Below are 17,439 nucleotides of genomic sequence, written 5' to 3' on the forward strand. Positions count from 1 at the left end.
GAAGGGGGCCTGGCAATGCTGCTGCTGTTGACTGAAGTTAGAGATGCAAGATTTTTTTTCCAGATTTTCCAACATGCCACATACAAAAGGAAATAAAAAATTATTTTGAAACATGTTCATTTTACAAGTCATTTCTTCTTTGGGAACTTGGCAACATGATCTGGGAACATTAATTGATAGAGGATGTGGCAAAAGTGTTCTGGAAAGCCCGTCCATTTGGCACCATAGTCGAAAGGTACTGATTATGACTTTTATGTTGAGACTCCTTTTTTATTTGGAAGTTGTTCGCAGACATATCTTAAAAAAATGAAACATGGTTTCCTTGGTTTTAAATGAAGAAAAGCATAATTAAAAACACGTTGCTCATAACAAAGATGCACATTTCTCTAGTGACATATCTTTAACAGAACTTTAACTTTCAGTTGAAGCAGTGCAAGGTTGTAGGAGATAGTCATTTTCTCTAGGAGCCATAGCATGAGCCAAGCCATCAAAAGGTGTAGATAAGGCAACAGAAATCATGAAAAAATATGATAATGACTTTAAAATGGAAAAAATGCATTTTCTGCATTTCTCAGTGTCTCAGTTAAGTTCATAGGGATGGCTGTGTGATGGAACAACACATTCCTCAGCAAAGCATGTCTGAACCATGCGGTCTTAACCATGACCACGTCTTTACCACACATACCTTTACCATGCATGCCTTTACCACGCATGCCTTTACCACGCAATTTCGTGGTAAAGATATGATTGATAAAGGGGCATGTGTGATAAAGATCACACTCCTGCCCCTCTGCCCTGAGTCCTAAAATTCAGCCCTCTTGGGGTCTATTCTACCCGCCCCTGCTCCATAAACTTACCTTAATACTTGACCCCCCCAGCCTCTAAAGACTACTCCAACCACAGTCCCCCTCCCTGAACACTAAATCCAGGCCCCACCGCTAAAACCTACCCCCACTTCCCTCAGCCCAACTGCCCCCTCAACCTGAAAACTGTCCCTTTCCTGTCCCCTGAGCCCTAAAACACAGCCTTCTAAAAAATACTCTGTCCCCAGCCCCTCTCCCTGAACCCTAAAACCATACCCCAGCCACTAAAATCCACACCTACCTACCCCCTGCCCAAGCTCGACTGCCCCTTATCCTGTAAACTGCCCCTTTCCTGTCCTCTTCCCTAAGCCCTAAAACCTCCGACTCCCAAGCCCTGAAAACTACCCGACCACCCCAGCCCCCAACACAACCCCCAACTCAAACTACCCCCACACCTGTCCCCTGCCCTGCCATAAGCCCTAAAACTCAGCCTCCCAAAAACTACTCTAACCCCAGCCCCTCTCCCTGAGCCCTAAAAGCTGACCCATCCCCTAAAATCTACCCCACCTACCCCCTACCCCATCCCGACTGCCCCTTTACCCTGTAAACTGCTTCTTTCCTGTCCCCTGTCTTGAGCCCAAAAACTCCATACTCCCAGACCTGAAAACTACACTGACCCTCAGCCCCTAAAACACTGCCCCCAAACCAAATAACCTACTCCCACCCCTGTCCCCTGCCCAGAGCCCTAAAACTCCTGACCCCCCTGCACTGAAAACTGCTCCAGCCCCCAAAACTCCCCCAGCCCAAACAAACTACCCTCCACCCCATCTCCTGCCCTGAGCCCGAAAACTCCCAACCCCCAGCCCAGAAAACGACCCTACCCCCAGCCCCCAAAACTACTCACAACCCAAACTACCCCACCCGTCCCTTGCCTGAGCTCTAAAACTCCTGACCCCTGAAAAGTACCCCAGCCCCCAAAACTACCCCCAACCCAAACAAACTACCCCACCCTTGTCCCCAGCCTGAGCCCTAAAACTCCCGACCTCCTCCAAGCCCTGAAAACTACCACCCCAACCCCTTCATACAAACCACACTCCCCCAAAACCCCACTTACCTCATTGCCTCATCCCGATCTTCCCTCTTCCTGCTCTTACACCAAGCTACAGTCTGCAACTAGATAGCACATATGCCTTAACCACTCATGTGCGTCGTTACGGCATATGCGTGGTTAAGGCATGCGTGGTTACGCTTGTGATGTCGAGACACGCATGGCTAAGGCTGTGGTGTTCCAACTGTTTCCCCATATGGCTATATCACTGAATTGAGTAACATTTATTGAAAATTATATTTTCGTAATCATGAAACATTCATGGTTTACCCGATGCCGTAACAACGTTGCCACAAATTACCCAAAAAGTTTCAGTTTATGTTCTCTATTTGTAAAACTAATATTTTCATTAAAAGTAAAGCAAGATTATTTTATATTAACCATATTTAACGTTTAAGGTTGGTGTAGAGCACAGATCCTGGACTGAATTACTTTCCTGTGCTCTCAAACCGGAAGGTTAAGGAAAATAATACATATTGATGTAAAGCGAAGGGCTGCAGATCACACAATTTGGTTAAGTGGGGAAGATGGGATTTGAATCCAGGATTCCATATTGTGCATTTCAGAGATTATAGAGTTACATCCTTCTCTCTATCATTAACACCAAAAGTCACTAGAGTCGAATAAATATACACTCTATCACACCTTGAATCAAACTCACACTAAACACACTTAGACGATGTTCATAGTCATAATAAGATTTAAAAGTATGGTTTTCTGTTTTGAATGATTCCACGACACTGAAGATCAAACATAGTGACAGAACATGCCTATCTGAAGCCAACTGCACTTTGCATGCGGCTACTTAAAGAGCTGTATCCTAACGAGCAAAGTCAGTGGGGGCTCAGTGGGACTTCTCTGAGCTCCTGTGGATGTTGCTAATTATTTAATTGCGGTCATTAAGGTGTTGAGCCTGTCCCAAAATCGTTCTTTTTCTCGAGCAGGCTAGTAACATAAAGAAAAAAAAACATCTCCTGCCCATGTGTTCCTCAACAGAATACCATTATGCTCATATGTTTTCTTTCGGTTACTTGTCTTAGGAACAGTTTGAGTTTCAGGTTTTTTTTCTCTGTCTCATTTGGAATGTTTTCTATTGCAAGTTTTCGTTCAATTTTCTATCTGCAGCCTAGGTCCAGTGTTATCTTTGTGACACCTAGCGACATATATGGTCGATAGAAAATTGGTATTCTGCACTTGCATACTGTTGTTTATCAGTGGAATGGATGCTCTTGCAGGGCCACGGAAGAGTGTGCTGCCATAATGGGACCCGGCTTTATACTGGATTTGAGGATATAAATGATGTGACACATTTGACCTTCAGCGGGGATAAAGGGCTTTCAAGTAGTGCTTTTGAGGATGCTAAGAGAGGCATTACGGAAAGTAAAAGTGCTGCCTAGAATATCAGGGATAAACTCGAAGAAAAATTGAACCTTTTGTTTGTATAGAGGTTTTGAGCTACGCCTCCTGTCACTTCTCCTCACAAGAGCAGATTAGCAGAGCACCAGCATTAAAAAAATACACAAATCAAATAACTCATACCCCTAATTATCTATTGAAATGGTTAAACATAGCACAAAATGCATCACACTAATGAGATTTTTAAACCAGAGCCTGATTTACTAAGGGTTTAAATTTTTCACTGCATCTTCTATAATGGCAAGTAAATCGATGCAAAGCTTTACGTTCCTTTGTGGCACCTGAGAACTAAGTGCCTAAGCAAAACATTAGTAAATAACTACCTAGCGCGATATCTTTTCAATCATAAATCCCTGAATCCATCTCATACAACAGAATATGCTAAATGTTTTTAAAGTGGGATTTTGTTCATGCGATTTTTCTGTTGAGAAGTACAGAGATTTTTGAAGGCTGATGTGTGGCTAATACGTCCAGGCCTGAATCCTCCTGTTTGATCAATTGTCCAGACATCTTGAGAGCTGGATTACAATGAGATATGTCATTGTTTCTCGGGTGGAAGTGACTAATCTATATTGGATGTCGGCTACATTCAGGAGGTGACAGTGATAATAATATTGTTAATCTAGGAAAGATTTTCCATTGTCTAGGTCATTTAGCAGATGGCCTAGGCCTGTCAAACTCTATGAAAGAGAAGAAGTGGTGTTAAAAACTGTTGATGCCATTGGCTGAAAAAAATGTTGCTGTAAGGGTTTTTCTTTGAAGATGTTTAGCTTTGTATTTAGTAACAAGAAATTGAATTATATTATTGTGCACGCGGAATGACGGGTATATTATTCTTCAGCTAATGCACAGCCATTGGTATTTAAACATTGTTGGCTTGCATATCTGCTTCATATGCATGCCTGAAAAGCAATAAGGCTAACTCTACTAGGCAAGTTATAAGGCCCTGTTGCAAACATTCTTTCGAGAGCAAAATGTTGCATTTTTAATAATTCTTAGGAGTATAGGAAGTGATATTGCACTTGCTATGACTGTGTTGTTTGCATCAGAAGAAGAATTGGTTGTATGTAAAAATACATCATTCGTATATGTCGAATGAAAGCGTTGTATCAGAAATAGGTAATACTATTTAAGTGAAGTTCAATATATATTGCTCATATAAGAAATATGAACAAAAGGTCCCGTAAAAAGATACACTCGATATGTTTTCATCTTTACATTTCAAATATTCTATTTCGTTGAATCTTTGCCTCTCAACTATTAGTCTGCCACACCCAAGGCATCTGTTGTCAAGCGCATCCCTATTTAGTGTTTAAAAAGATACTTGAACACTGAGTTGCTAGTTTTTTTTTTTTTACAAACAGTTGCAACTCCACATATTTTTGGAACCTTTTATGAATGATGCTAAAAAGTGAGACACTCAGGCCCAGGTTTACAAAACTCTCATGCTACACAGGGCAGCACCCAAAGTTGTATGAGTGGGAGAGAGGACAGCTTCATATCTACACTGATATAGCAGTCTCCTCCCCACTCCCTAGCCCAAGCACAGAATAATGCTGCTGAGCGCCATGCACACACCTTTGCGCCATAGTGCAAATGTGTCTGCATGAGTCTAGCATAGGTTTTGTCCTGGACGGGTACCCTTGGAGTACAAAATGCTATGCTTAGACTGACTTTATAAATACTTTGTATGTGCGCCGTACAGTGCAGCAAGCATGTAAAGTCACAAAAAAAAGAGAAATGAAAATATTTCTCGTTTTAATGCTTACCTTCAAGTGGTATTAATTTCTGGTGCAAAACTCTGTCTATTATTGTTAGCAGATTGGGTTTTCTGTAAAAAACTATTAGCGGCAGCACATGTACCATCCATAAAATGACACCTTGACACCCATGCTTAATTTCTAGTAGAATGAGTGCCAGTGTCCAAAACTCTGCCCAGAAGCTGGTGGCTGGCGCTATTAAATGCCAGCCCACCGAATACCAAGACTGCCAAATCTTGATGCCACCTCATGCCTTTTCAACCCACTACCTGACACTCCTTGCCTCTTTATCTCCCTTTTGCACGTTTATGCTTTCTCCCTTTGTGACAGCTTTTCAACCTTTCTCTGTCTCCTCCTTGAAGATTTGTGTGTTTTCCCTCTCATGCATTCTGGAAATGTTTGATCAGGAAAAATAAGTGCCGGTCCACAAAAAGAACTGACGGTGTCCCCCACTGGCAAACACCGGCTCCAATTAAGCTTAGCTTGATGCATAGTAATGCAAAGCAGCACTTTACACTGGTTTGTGTTACTTTTTCTCACAAACCAGCGTGAATATCAATGTACGTTTGTTTGTAAATCCACAAAAAGATTTTGCCTTGGGTCCGCATTAAAAAAGTAACACAAACTCGACACAAAACCTTTTTATATTTGGGCCTCAATCGAAAAAGCAGGCAAAGCCATAACACTTTGGAAGCATAGAGGTCGCTCATAATTTTCCTTTTGACAGTTAAATTACAATGCAATCAGTTAATGGGCTACAGATCGCTTGGCCGTCAATTTTCTGTTTCTTTCCCCAATAGTGCATGAGGCCCAAATTGTCTATATATTTTCTTACTTTGGATCTGCAGACTTAAGATATGGCTAGCGTGTAAGTTTTGGGGTTCACTTGTGATGAAAGGAGCATCTGTTGAAACCATAAGGATTGAAATTGCAACGACAAATGTTGGTGCCAATACTTGAGAATATCAGCACAAATTTCGCTTTTATCTCTCAAAATCCATTGGGGTGTTTTTCTTCAATAAAATGTGAAACTTTCAGTCGATATATAAACCATTAGTTCATCCAATGTATTCATTGAACTTGCACGTATTGCATACTCTGTCCCTCTCATGCCCTCAACTATGCTGATTATCTTATTCGCCGCACAAGTAATGAATACTTCTTCTGTACTGGATAATATAATCATACCAATTTATGTGGCGGTTCATGAATGCTTTGCCTGGGGTCTGTATGTCCATGGGTGCTTATTTGCCCTTTGATGCAAGTGATGAAAATGCCCCAGTCAGCTTCAGGTGAAAGTTTGGTGAAGAAAGATCTGCAGCGCAGCCCATATCTATTTTGTGCTATAGAATTAGCTGCCACTCAAGTCACTTGTAAATGTGAGTCCAGTATATGGGTCTTCTCAAACGAAGCCCATTATATCCTGCACACATTGACAGCTTAAAGATTTATGTTGAGAGCCCTTCATAATCATATTGCACACCTTTTCGAACATTTACAAAGCCTCAAACATCTTTTGGGGAGAGTAGAGCCAAAGATATGTTTTTTTTGCATTCATGTTGTAAGCGAGCTAGATTGATGAAAGGTTGCTGCTGTCTAAACATTTTTTCTTCTCTCTTGTGCATTTGAGTTTACTCTGCCTCATATTGCTACAAAAAGAAACATATCCCTCACATCTTTCGGTATCTACCTTGACCCCATGTCCAATTTACATCATCAGGACCCTTCTACCTGAGACACAGGCACATCACATGAAGAGAGTGACATATGTAATTTGCTATTTTTTCCATTCAGTCACTATTGGTCTCTATTTTCTAGCAAGTCGTCGATGCATGGCGTCTCTTTTCTCTGTGGCTGAACACAGAATTACAATTAATCTGCCCCATATCCAACTGAAAATCCCTGAACTTTATCATAACCAGAAAACTCCTATACATCATTTTGGAAACCGCAAGGAGTAAGGGACTGTGTTTTCCTTTTGTTTTAGAGAATAATCCATTCAAGTTATTAGTTTTTTATATCTATGAAAGTTGAAAAGAGCCAGATATGATGAAGACCTTCACCACAAATATCAAACCAATCGTTATTAGAGTTTGAAATGGAACCCTGGAAGGCACATTGTAGGAGTAATCTAGTACTGAAAAATTTGGTAATACAATTTTGCAATAAAAATATGTTGGAACTTTGTGAACTGTTTAAGGCAGGTGACTGATGTTGAATCCATTAAAGACTAGCGAATTTCAATAATTTAGGAATTCATGTCGAAATGTGATTATTATTGTGCATTCATCAATATTAGACATAGACATGCTGTGCTAAATTCTAGCTTTCAACTGATACATGTTACAAGTGGTTTTGCTTGACCCCTATACGGGTCCCTATACGGGTCCTGTGCATGGATTTCTAGTACCGTATACACATTCTTTTTGTGCCACTTTAAGGAGTAATGGTCTTCAAAAGAATGTGAATCAATATGATAGGTAAGTTTGAAAATACAATTTCAAAAGCTGCTATAAGAATTATGAATATTTGGAGAGAGGATAACAAGCAATTAAGTAAATGCATTGAAATGTATATTGATGATAGGCTTAGTGGTTGCTTTGTAGAGTTGAACAATATCAAGTATTAGAGATTACCAGTAAACAATCTAATATCCGGATAACAATCCGAGAACTGAAGGAGTGAGATGAGGGAGAAATATAATCACTACAGTTTAAATAGCAAGCTGGCAAGCCCGAAGAAACTAGAGTGCTTGGCAAAAAACACAAACAGGTGCACAACACTGGATCAAAAGCCAGCATTTGAATGAAATACCATCAAGCAAGATAAAATTGCTAGCCATTCAAGAATCTGCTGACACTTCCTAAAAGGACCCAGAACCTATGCAAAAGGATGCTGCATGACATTAGCACTCTAACCGCCAATCACCGAACTTCCATAGGAGTCAACAGTGGAAGACTACACACAGCTTCATGGTACTTGTCAACTTTTAAACAGAAATTACTTTTTGACAGTGTCTCCCATCCTATGAGTCTCTCCTCCGCAAGAAGCTTATAATTGATGGTGAACTCTATGGTCAAATTGCCTATTTTTGAACACAAAGAGAGGGTCCAAAGATCTTTCAGACTCATCATAAACCTTCCATCCCACCAAATGTCCCAACTGTCCCCTTTCAAGTAATGAATCTAAATTAGCTTCCAACTTATACTCAGGTAATCCATCCACCATAAGAGGAAGCATAGAAGTTCTGTAGCCTTCTGTGGGAAAGAGGATTATTAGTTGGAGTGGATGGTATTCTAGCACAAGTAATAATGTCACTATTCTTGTTAGGTCCAGTAATGGTTTCAGTCATTTAAACCTGAGCTCAATGTTGGTAGCTATGGCACAGTAAATGTGCATAGTATTTAGGAGTAACAAAATAGGTACAAAGTTAAAAACACCACACTATTAAGCTCCCACTACAACTTACAAAATAGAGAATATTTTAATGCCGGAAATGACATAAAAATGACATAAATGCAATAATGGGAACCAGAGATATGAATTTTTAAGATTTTAAACCAACATAGCACCAAAAAAGGCAAAGCAGCAGCCACAGGCAACAGGTCATAGTAGACTGGTACAAAGGTAAGTGTTAAGGCTGATCATGAAAGTGTACAGGTCAGATACAAGGACCAGGTTAGTCCCGGTCAAAGAGTTACCTTCTAGAATATTTTGGAGAGATAAGGCCCTCAACAGGGCAATGCAGCAGGTTGGATCTGAAGACATGGTCGTCGACGAAGAGGTGCTGTACGATGAGGACTAAGTGAAGCCATTGACAAAGGCAGAAAAAGCAAAAGTTCAGAGTTCGTGCTCACGGAAGCAATCAGGGTTGATCCGATGCTGGTTGGAGTCAGGTCCTCTGAAGATTTCAATCTTTGGACTGAGACTCTATTTCTTTTCACCCCCCGAGTTTATCATCGGGGCAAGGCTGCAGGCTGTAGGTGAGGAGGGGTCAACCTTATTGAATGCGGGTCAAAGTTGGAACCACTGAATTGGATTTGTAGCTGTGCAGAAGAACACAGTGGAAGCTGCAGTGAAGTCAGGCCTGTCTCTGATACACCCTCGGCAGAAGGGTGTGGCAGGTTGGTCCCGGTCTTCTGTCAGCTTCCCAGTCAAAAATCTTTTTAAAAGTTTTTACGTTTGAGGTGTTAGGGTTAGGCAAGGGGGTGCACTTTGACTCCAGCTAAGGGTTCCAGTACATCACGAACAGCACTTGTGGGTCAGGACTCACTCCAGTTGTAACTGGTCAGCTGCGCTCCTTTAGGAAAGTGGGTTTCTTGAAGATTTTGTGTCCCTGTGGGTTCCAACTTTAACAGCCAACTGACCCTTAGAGTCCACTTCAGAAGAGTGTTTCCAGAAGTGCCATATTTGGAGGAGTGTGGCTCACTGATTAGAGCGGCAGACCCTGATGCAGAGGTCTGGCCCGGGACCAGGGTTCAATTCCCGACGCGGCAGGGTCCTGAGCCCAAAATGTCTACGGACTCGATAATTCTCGCCTCGGTGCCTATTCTAATCATGGGGTCCCACGCTGCAACTCTGGGCAATAGTTGCTTAATCTCCACTACGGCAGCCCACCCGCTGCGGGATGCCTGGCTTTCACCCTGGGGATTCCCAGTAGGGGTTATCTCACAGGGAAAAGCCAGGACGGGTTCCCAAGGCAAGCGCATTGATGCCTTCGGGTGATACGTGCGCTATATAAGTCGCAATACATTACATTATATCTGGCACTAGTCAGTGATTGAGGGTGACTCCTGGCCTCTCTCTTACTAATAGGGAAAATGTAAATGTACTTATATAGCGCAAATCACCGACACGGTATCTAAGCGCTTGCTTAGGGAACCCGTCCTGGTATTCCCCTGTAAGAAACCCCGGCAGGGTGTCCACAAGGTGAAAGCCAGGCATCCTGCCGCGAGGGGCTGTAGTGGAGATTAAGCAAGCTATTGCCCAGAGTCGCAGAGTGTGACCCCGTGAGTCGAGTAGGCACCGGAGCGAGAATTGTCGAGTCCGTGGAATTTTGAGCCCGAGACCCGCCGAGGCGGGGAATCGAACCCTGGTCCACGGTCGATCTCAGCTTCCGGGTCTGCCGCCTCTAACCACTGAGCCACGCTTCTCCACCTCCACCCACTTTCGAAGCAGTCCCTGTGTTACCTACTGCAGAAAACCCTACAGTGTCGTCCTCTGACTAAATCCAATAATACAAGACTTGACTATAATGTCACTTTGACCTTTGTTTTATTCATTGTCATTTTATTCAGTTCTTTCCCGTTTGTTCTACATCCTAATAATTTTCCTTGAAATAACTGTAAAGTACATTATACAGAGATAAGGAACAAATCTATTCAAAGTTAGAAATATAACAGTTATATTGTGGCAGACATTCCTATTACTGGTTCAAGAAATATTTTGTATCCTGAACGCCCTGAACACTTTACAACAATCAACCGTTGCTAGACATTTGAGGATTCACTGGCACTTCATAAAAAGATCCGTATTCCATGCGTGAAGATGCATCGTGACCATGACGCATACGCCCTCCCCATTTCCGACTAACTGATTTGCGTACCAACTATCTGAATATTTTGATTTTAATCATTTCTTTTACCCAAGTTGTGAGGTCATGGTATAACAATGCACTGCATATTCCAGATTGTACACCTTCAGCACGATACAGCATGCATGCCTCATATCAGGTGCTTACAATAAGTTCTCATCTCCCTGCACTTGTTCATGAATGAGACACACTTAATACGATCCATCCTTTGTTATGTGCATGCATTAACACAATGCTCTAAACTGTTTGAAAAAAAACCTTCAAAATTCTATACCTGAAAATGCAAAGGTGTTTGTAAATTATTCTGAAAAATTCCTTATGAATATTTGCCCCTCAAGATAGCAGTTTCTAGCGTCTAATCTAAGACTCCCCCAGGGCTTTGACACATACCCAATACACGAATCTTTAGGAACACGATTCATGAAGCATATTGACATTTCAAATGTTTGGTGTGCTGCAAACAATCGTGGCCTATACCAGGCATAATATTTGCGTCTTTTTGTTCACCATTTAAATTAAGTTACGAATATATTCTGTTCGTCAAAAAAATAAAAATAAATCCCATACTATCTCTATTTTTCATCATTACTGGGCGATGTATTCACCTGTCTTTGACTCCCATTCCATGTGTCCATTTTTCCGGTTGATATAAACGAATGAAATACTAATTTAAACCTTGAGAAGTTCTGAACACCATTGGTGCATGATTGTAATTCCAGTTTAATATCCTGCCTGACATATACACACCTAATCAGTTTATGATTAGAGGTTGTGTAAGAACCAATAAGAAAAACTAAAGCAGCTTTCAAAAAAATAATCCATAACTATGTTTTAAGACGTACAAGACGTACTTTTTGGAAGGCTTCTGTGTGAACAAAAACCTTTATACACAGTTTTTTAAATTTCTGTCATAACAAAGACTAAGACAATGTTTTTGTAAAATCGACCATAACGAACAGAAGATGAATTGTGTTTTCTGGTCGATAATAAGGTACTTTTCTTTCACTAGAAATCTGAGTTCATTCCCCATATTTTAGTAATTTGGAAATGCACGTCTGCACTGAAAGGTTCAGTGCAAATTCCAAATTCACAGTATTATATTTCTGGGGTGGGAAATGTTGACCTTTCCTCATTTTATTTCATCTAGAGACATCCCAGCCACTTTTGTCTGCCATGTGAATGAAGTAATAAGGCGTTCAACTGGCTTTCGCTCTGATGGCTTTAAGAGACCTTGCCATTCTCTGCAGCCTTTCCTCAGACCCAGCTGTGAGAGTCTGGAATCGCTTGGCTGGTAATTAGGTATTTATCAGATTGTTTCTGAAAAGGGATGAGACACTTATCTGGCACAATTATCTCTGAAAATGGAATCCGTTTTTTTGTGGGCCTGCCGAGGACATGCAAACGGACTCTGCATGTTTAAGGCTAAATGCCTTTGAAAAACCCTTGAATTATTTTATGGATATGCATTACAGAAAAGACGGAAAGTGGATGGAGATTATGTTATCTCTTTGCACATAATTTCCTTCTGAATTTCTCGTGATAGCCCATGTATTGTTATGCTGCTGAATTGTTAAATATTACCTAATAGCTTTTAACATTGAAGCAAATCTGCCAACTGCACAGCGTAAAGGATGTCCTTAATTCAACTGCAATAAGACCTACTATTGCCTTTCTCTCTGCATGAGAAAAACACAAAAAAGTCCCATTTGAAGCAGCAATATGACTGCATTTTGGCTCAAATTGTCAGCTTATATGATGTGTTGACCAATTTTGTCAGGACATAGATGCTTGCATGTGATATTACTTCTGTACTGATGTATTTTACTTCTTGATAGGATGTATTTAGGTCGTGATATGATACTCTTTATATGTGCGTGACCAGCAAATTAACAAACAGTAGAGCTGAGTTGAAATGCAAGTTATGTTATGTTATAGATAACTTGTAGAGCGCACATTCACCATAAGGTCTCTTGGAAATAAAGTAGAACAAGACAACAGCTAGCATCCGGATTAGACATAAGCTTGTCGAAACAACCAGGTTTTAAAATGTTTTCTAAAAATCATTTAAATGTATGATGGTCTGATGTCAGGAGGAAGAGTATTCCAGGTGAGGGGAGCCAATATGGAAAATCTGAACCCTCCTATTGTCTTTCCTTTGCTTCATGGCACAAGTGTCCAAAAAAGTGTGCAAATTCGCACACAAAAAATGTGCACCTTCTAAGTTAAACTCTCAAACTGGTGCAGTGTTCTTAATTTTGACTATTCACAAAATGTTGCAGAAGAACTCCTGAAAAGCTACACCAGTCACCATCTTCTTGGTGTACACATAGACAACTTTTGTGAATTTCATAGAAAACCCTGCACCCAATCGACGTCCAATTTTTGGGGTTGCAGAGGAGTTTGAGACTGCGCAGCAACTCTTGATTTTGTGGGTATTTCCAAGCTTCCAGAAAGCCCACCCTGAAATACCCTGGAACATTCACTCCCCATACTCTTAAGGGAAGTAAATCACACTTAAGGATTAATAAAACCAGTGGAAAAAATGTATATACAAGTGTGAAGTCACTTTTTGGGAATTCTTTGTGCTTGAAAATCCAGCCATGTGAAGGTGAAAGTCTAGGCATATATTTGTTAATGATGCTTTTCATTTTCAGACACAGGGGCCCATTACGATGTCGGGCGGATTGCCTCCGCCAAGCTGGCGGTAGCCACTGCCGGCCTGGCGGAGGCAATCCGCCTGACACCGTTCCCGAATTCCCCCCCGCCATATTAGTATGGTGGGGGGGACCGCGGCGGATGGAAAGACCGTCCGCCGCTTTTTTGCCCGGTCGCCTTGCGGCCGGGGCGAAAAATGTTTAATATGGTGGCGGTGTCTCATAGACACCGCCAGCCATTTTACAATGGGCTTTCAGACATGCCTTTCGCCACGGAAAGGCATGCGGTCTTCACTCTGGGGGCCCCCTGCGGGCCCCCAGAGTGAAGGAGGGATGGGGGCTACACACGGGGGGTACCTGTGGTACCCCCCCACATTTGCATAAACAAAGCGGCAGGCACCGCGGGGTGCCTGCCGCTTTGTTTATGCAAATGCTGAAATAAATTTCTAGCATTGTGGCGGGCGGTGCTGAGAGCACCGTCCGCCACAATGTTAGAAATGCAGGATGTGCCCGCCACTGTGGCGGGCACATCCTAATGCCCCCCACGGGACCCCCGCCCTTATGGCGGGCGGTTCCAATCCCTGCTTGGATGAAGACTTCATGTTTTAGGGTTAGAATGAAATAAAACAAAATGTGAAAAATGTTTTAAAAAATGTTTCATGTAAATAGTAGAATAAAAAGAATGCATGCAGGCAGACATGAGTGGGAAAGTTTACAAAATGTGGAAAGAATGTATACACATATGCATGATAAGCATTTTAGTGCCCCAATGTTGAATATAAGCGTCACACATATACAATTTACATCATTGCTCATGCGCTGTGAAATTTAAATTAAGTAACCGGGGCCCTCCCAGTTAAGGAATTGTGCATTAGAAAGACCATACAAGTGTTGGTATGCAGTTTGCACCCTCACAAAGGATGGGGGTTTTGAGAGGCATCTTTTGGGAGCGAGTGATGATTTAAACTGCCTCCGCATGGAGAAAGAAGCTCTAGGCTGCATCCATAACTAGACATGAAGGTGCACTCCTGTCTCCATTGATGGGATTTGTAGTACAGTTTTTTTTCATTTATGTTTTGCCCACATCTATGGGTAGAAGTTGTTTTTAGTAGTTTATTTGAGTTACATCACTTAGGAATTTGTAGTTTCAGCGCCAGCTTATACATGCTGCGGTGTAATAAGCACGTTCATAGAGTACACTTGCAGTAACAATACACATAAGAGAACTAGTAGCGTATAAAACCAAGGAACCAAGCCGAAAAGCAAAGGTAAAAGAAAAGGAGGGAAGGGAGGATGAAACATATAAAATATAAAAACATAAAGGATCGGGGAGTGTTAGACCTGGACCCAGTCCAATAGCACAACTAGCAATGTTGTAACTGAGATTGAAAATGGCAGCTATCAATGACAAGGTCGCTCAGGTCTAAGAGTGGAGCTCCCTCCTATTCGCTCTTCTAGCAGTCTAAATGGAACAACCCGTACCCTTTTAAGTCTGTTAGAGGACCAGTGCCATCCCTGTAGGATTTTGATGTACATGAATGTAAGTCTTGATTCCATAACAGCTCTATCTTCTGGCAACATTAGATATGACTAGCCTGCAGTGCAGTACTGCTGTTTTTTTCACAAATTGCCACAATGGTCCGAGAAGCACATTTCATTATTATGGAAAACATATTTGGTAACAAGCGCGCCATAGAGCCCAAAAACGACTCCTTGGAAGAGTATCCAGATTTCAAGCTATTGCAGTTGGCCAATTGCTATTAAAGCAATATATATCTGAAACATCAATTATTTCATTAGTTTCTTTTAGCTGCAACCCAGATTGCAATTGCAATTGTAGAAACCCATAATATGCTATTTTCACATCTAAAAGAACTTTTTCTGATGAATATATAGCACCTTTTAGAAAAGTGGCTAAGGGGCCAGAGCGGTTTACTAATGACTGTAGTGGGGGCAAAAACTATCTAATCTCTGCCCTCAAACAAGGCACCAAAGAGAGTTAATCCTATATAGGGCAGTGTATGAGAATATTGTCAGAATCTATAAAGTAAACTATCCAACGCTATAGTTCCGGGTGCTTTATTCCGAATTCATGGAAAGGTGCAGACGTAGTTTCAAACTTTAAAATGGGCTGACCAAATCAGCTGGTGAACTACCCCCCTGCTTAGCCTCAAAGAAAACATCCCTCAAAAATTGTGCAAGCAGATTTTAGACAAATTAGCATACTAGATTTAGGATAATGATTTGCTTAGCCATTTTCATGCTGGATTTAAATTCAGGATAAGCACTATGAACGAGGTATCGTGAACTAAATACAGAACAGTGGATATCGGAGAAGGCAATGTTTATGTTGCTCTTGTCTACTTAATGTACTCTTTTGATTTAGTCACCAGAGCAAAAGGTAAAGCTGTCCCCCATAGCTTGCGTCTGCTAATCATGTGACTGAATTCAAATGATTTTATTCAGCTAAAGTGGGGAGTGAACAGTGAGCTCTCTGAAAAAAGATTTAAGTTTGTAGATGGCTGCGCCAGGGATGTGTCGTGGTCTGATTGTCTTTCTTCTTTTCATCAATGGCTGTTTTGATTATCTATCAGTTTGTTCAAATTATTTGCCACTACATGCAGGGCAGAAGGTATCTGCTTTATTTTTGACAGATGACATCATGTTAATTCCTAAAACCTCAAGGGTTTAGATTTTATTGGAGAGGTTTTCTATATTCTGTTTATCACACATTTTGGAAATCAAAGCCACAAAAACAGTATTTATTAAATTGAACCTACACACAATGTTAGGGATAAGATATTTCTGGGTGATACAGTAATCAAGAGAGTTTCTGATTTTCTCACTTTTATTCCCATACTTAATCAGCACTAATCACCGGAGGGAGCGGTGTTTTCTATATCTTAACCCTTCAGGTGTAATCATTAAATAACACCAGCAATTGCTTGGAAGGACCTTTGATTGCTAACATGGAGAAGTAAGGAGCAATCATCTACATCAACCCAATAACATGATAAGTCATAAATCCCTTTTAGTGGTGCAATAAACAAAGAGAGTTTTTCCATGAATTTAAGGGTTTTAGTTTAAGATCTTTTTAGTTTTCAATAATTTTATTCAATAAGAATTAGCCTTTTAAGCATTACTAACTGGATATAAACATAGTTCAATAATTGATATTTCAGTAAACTATAGTAATTAGTTTTATAGTGCAACAAGTGTGCTCCATAAAGGAGGTTCCCTAATCTAAATTAGATTGGAATCATGAGAGAAAATATGGTGCCAGTTCAGATACTCGATAAAGAGTTCTGATGAAACAATCAATGCACAAGCATAGAGCCTTTGCATAATACACTGGAAAGTATTTCTAGCTCGAAAAAACAGCAGACATTCAATAAAAGTATGTAAGGTAGCCTCTCATGAAGAAAAGGTATCAGAAACTTAAAGATGAGTCTACAGTCAGAGAGTCGGGGGAAGAAGCTGCCTGCTACTCTAGGAAATAATATAAACTGATATAAACAAACAATATTCTATGTTGCAACATTATTTTGTTTTCATATTCTGAGTCCTCCAATATCTTTTGGGGATAGACAAACTCCCTATTTTCCCAAACTCGTACAATAGCCTTTAGACATTAGACCTCAATGGGTGTTTTTTCTAGAGAGATGCATAGATTATTTTTCCCTTCATCCCTTACTATATCTTATCACTGTACAATATTTAATTTTCTTCTTAAACTTGCAGCTCCAGATAGTCTTTCTTCCTGTTTCTGTTGCTATTTTCCCTCTCATATCCCTTCTACATCTCTTCTCTTCCTACTCTTTCTTCTGACCGACTTCTTTTTTGGCAGAACCCATAGATGCCCCTTCTTTCAACAATTTAAAAAAATTACTGTTACACTGCTCCAATGCGCTTTCTTTTCTCCACTTTTTCTCTTTTTTATGGGCCGTGGTCAATATCCTCATTTAAACGCACAAGAGGATGGATGGAATGTTGCATAATGGCAAAACATTCACCCCCAGTCACAGATCTGGGTTTAATCCATCGTTATTTTGCTCACCAAGCCACCCCAGTTCAGACATGGCCATATGCAAATCAGTCTTGATCC

The 17,439-nt window shown here is 40.9% G+C and overlaps 1 protein-coding gene across 1 annotated transcript in view; it reads left to right on the forward strand.

The window, feature by feature from the left end:
- Positions 1-17,439, forward strand: part of ROBO1 (roundabout guidance receptor 1) — a 1,545,337-nt gene that overhangs the window by 176,701 nt on the left and 1,351,197 nt on the right. The gene's annotated exons all lie outside the window — the stretch shown is intronic.

This window comes from Lissotriton helveticus, chromosome 8 (assembly GCF_964261635.1).
Source record: "Lissotriton helveticus chromosome 8, aLisHel1.1, whole genome shotgun sequence".
Taxonomy (NCBI): Eukaryota; Metazoa; Chordata; class Amphibia; order Caudata; family Salamandridae; genus Lissotriton; species Lissotriton helveticus.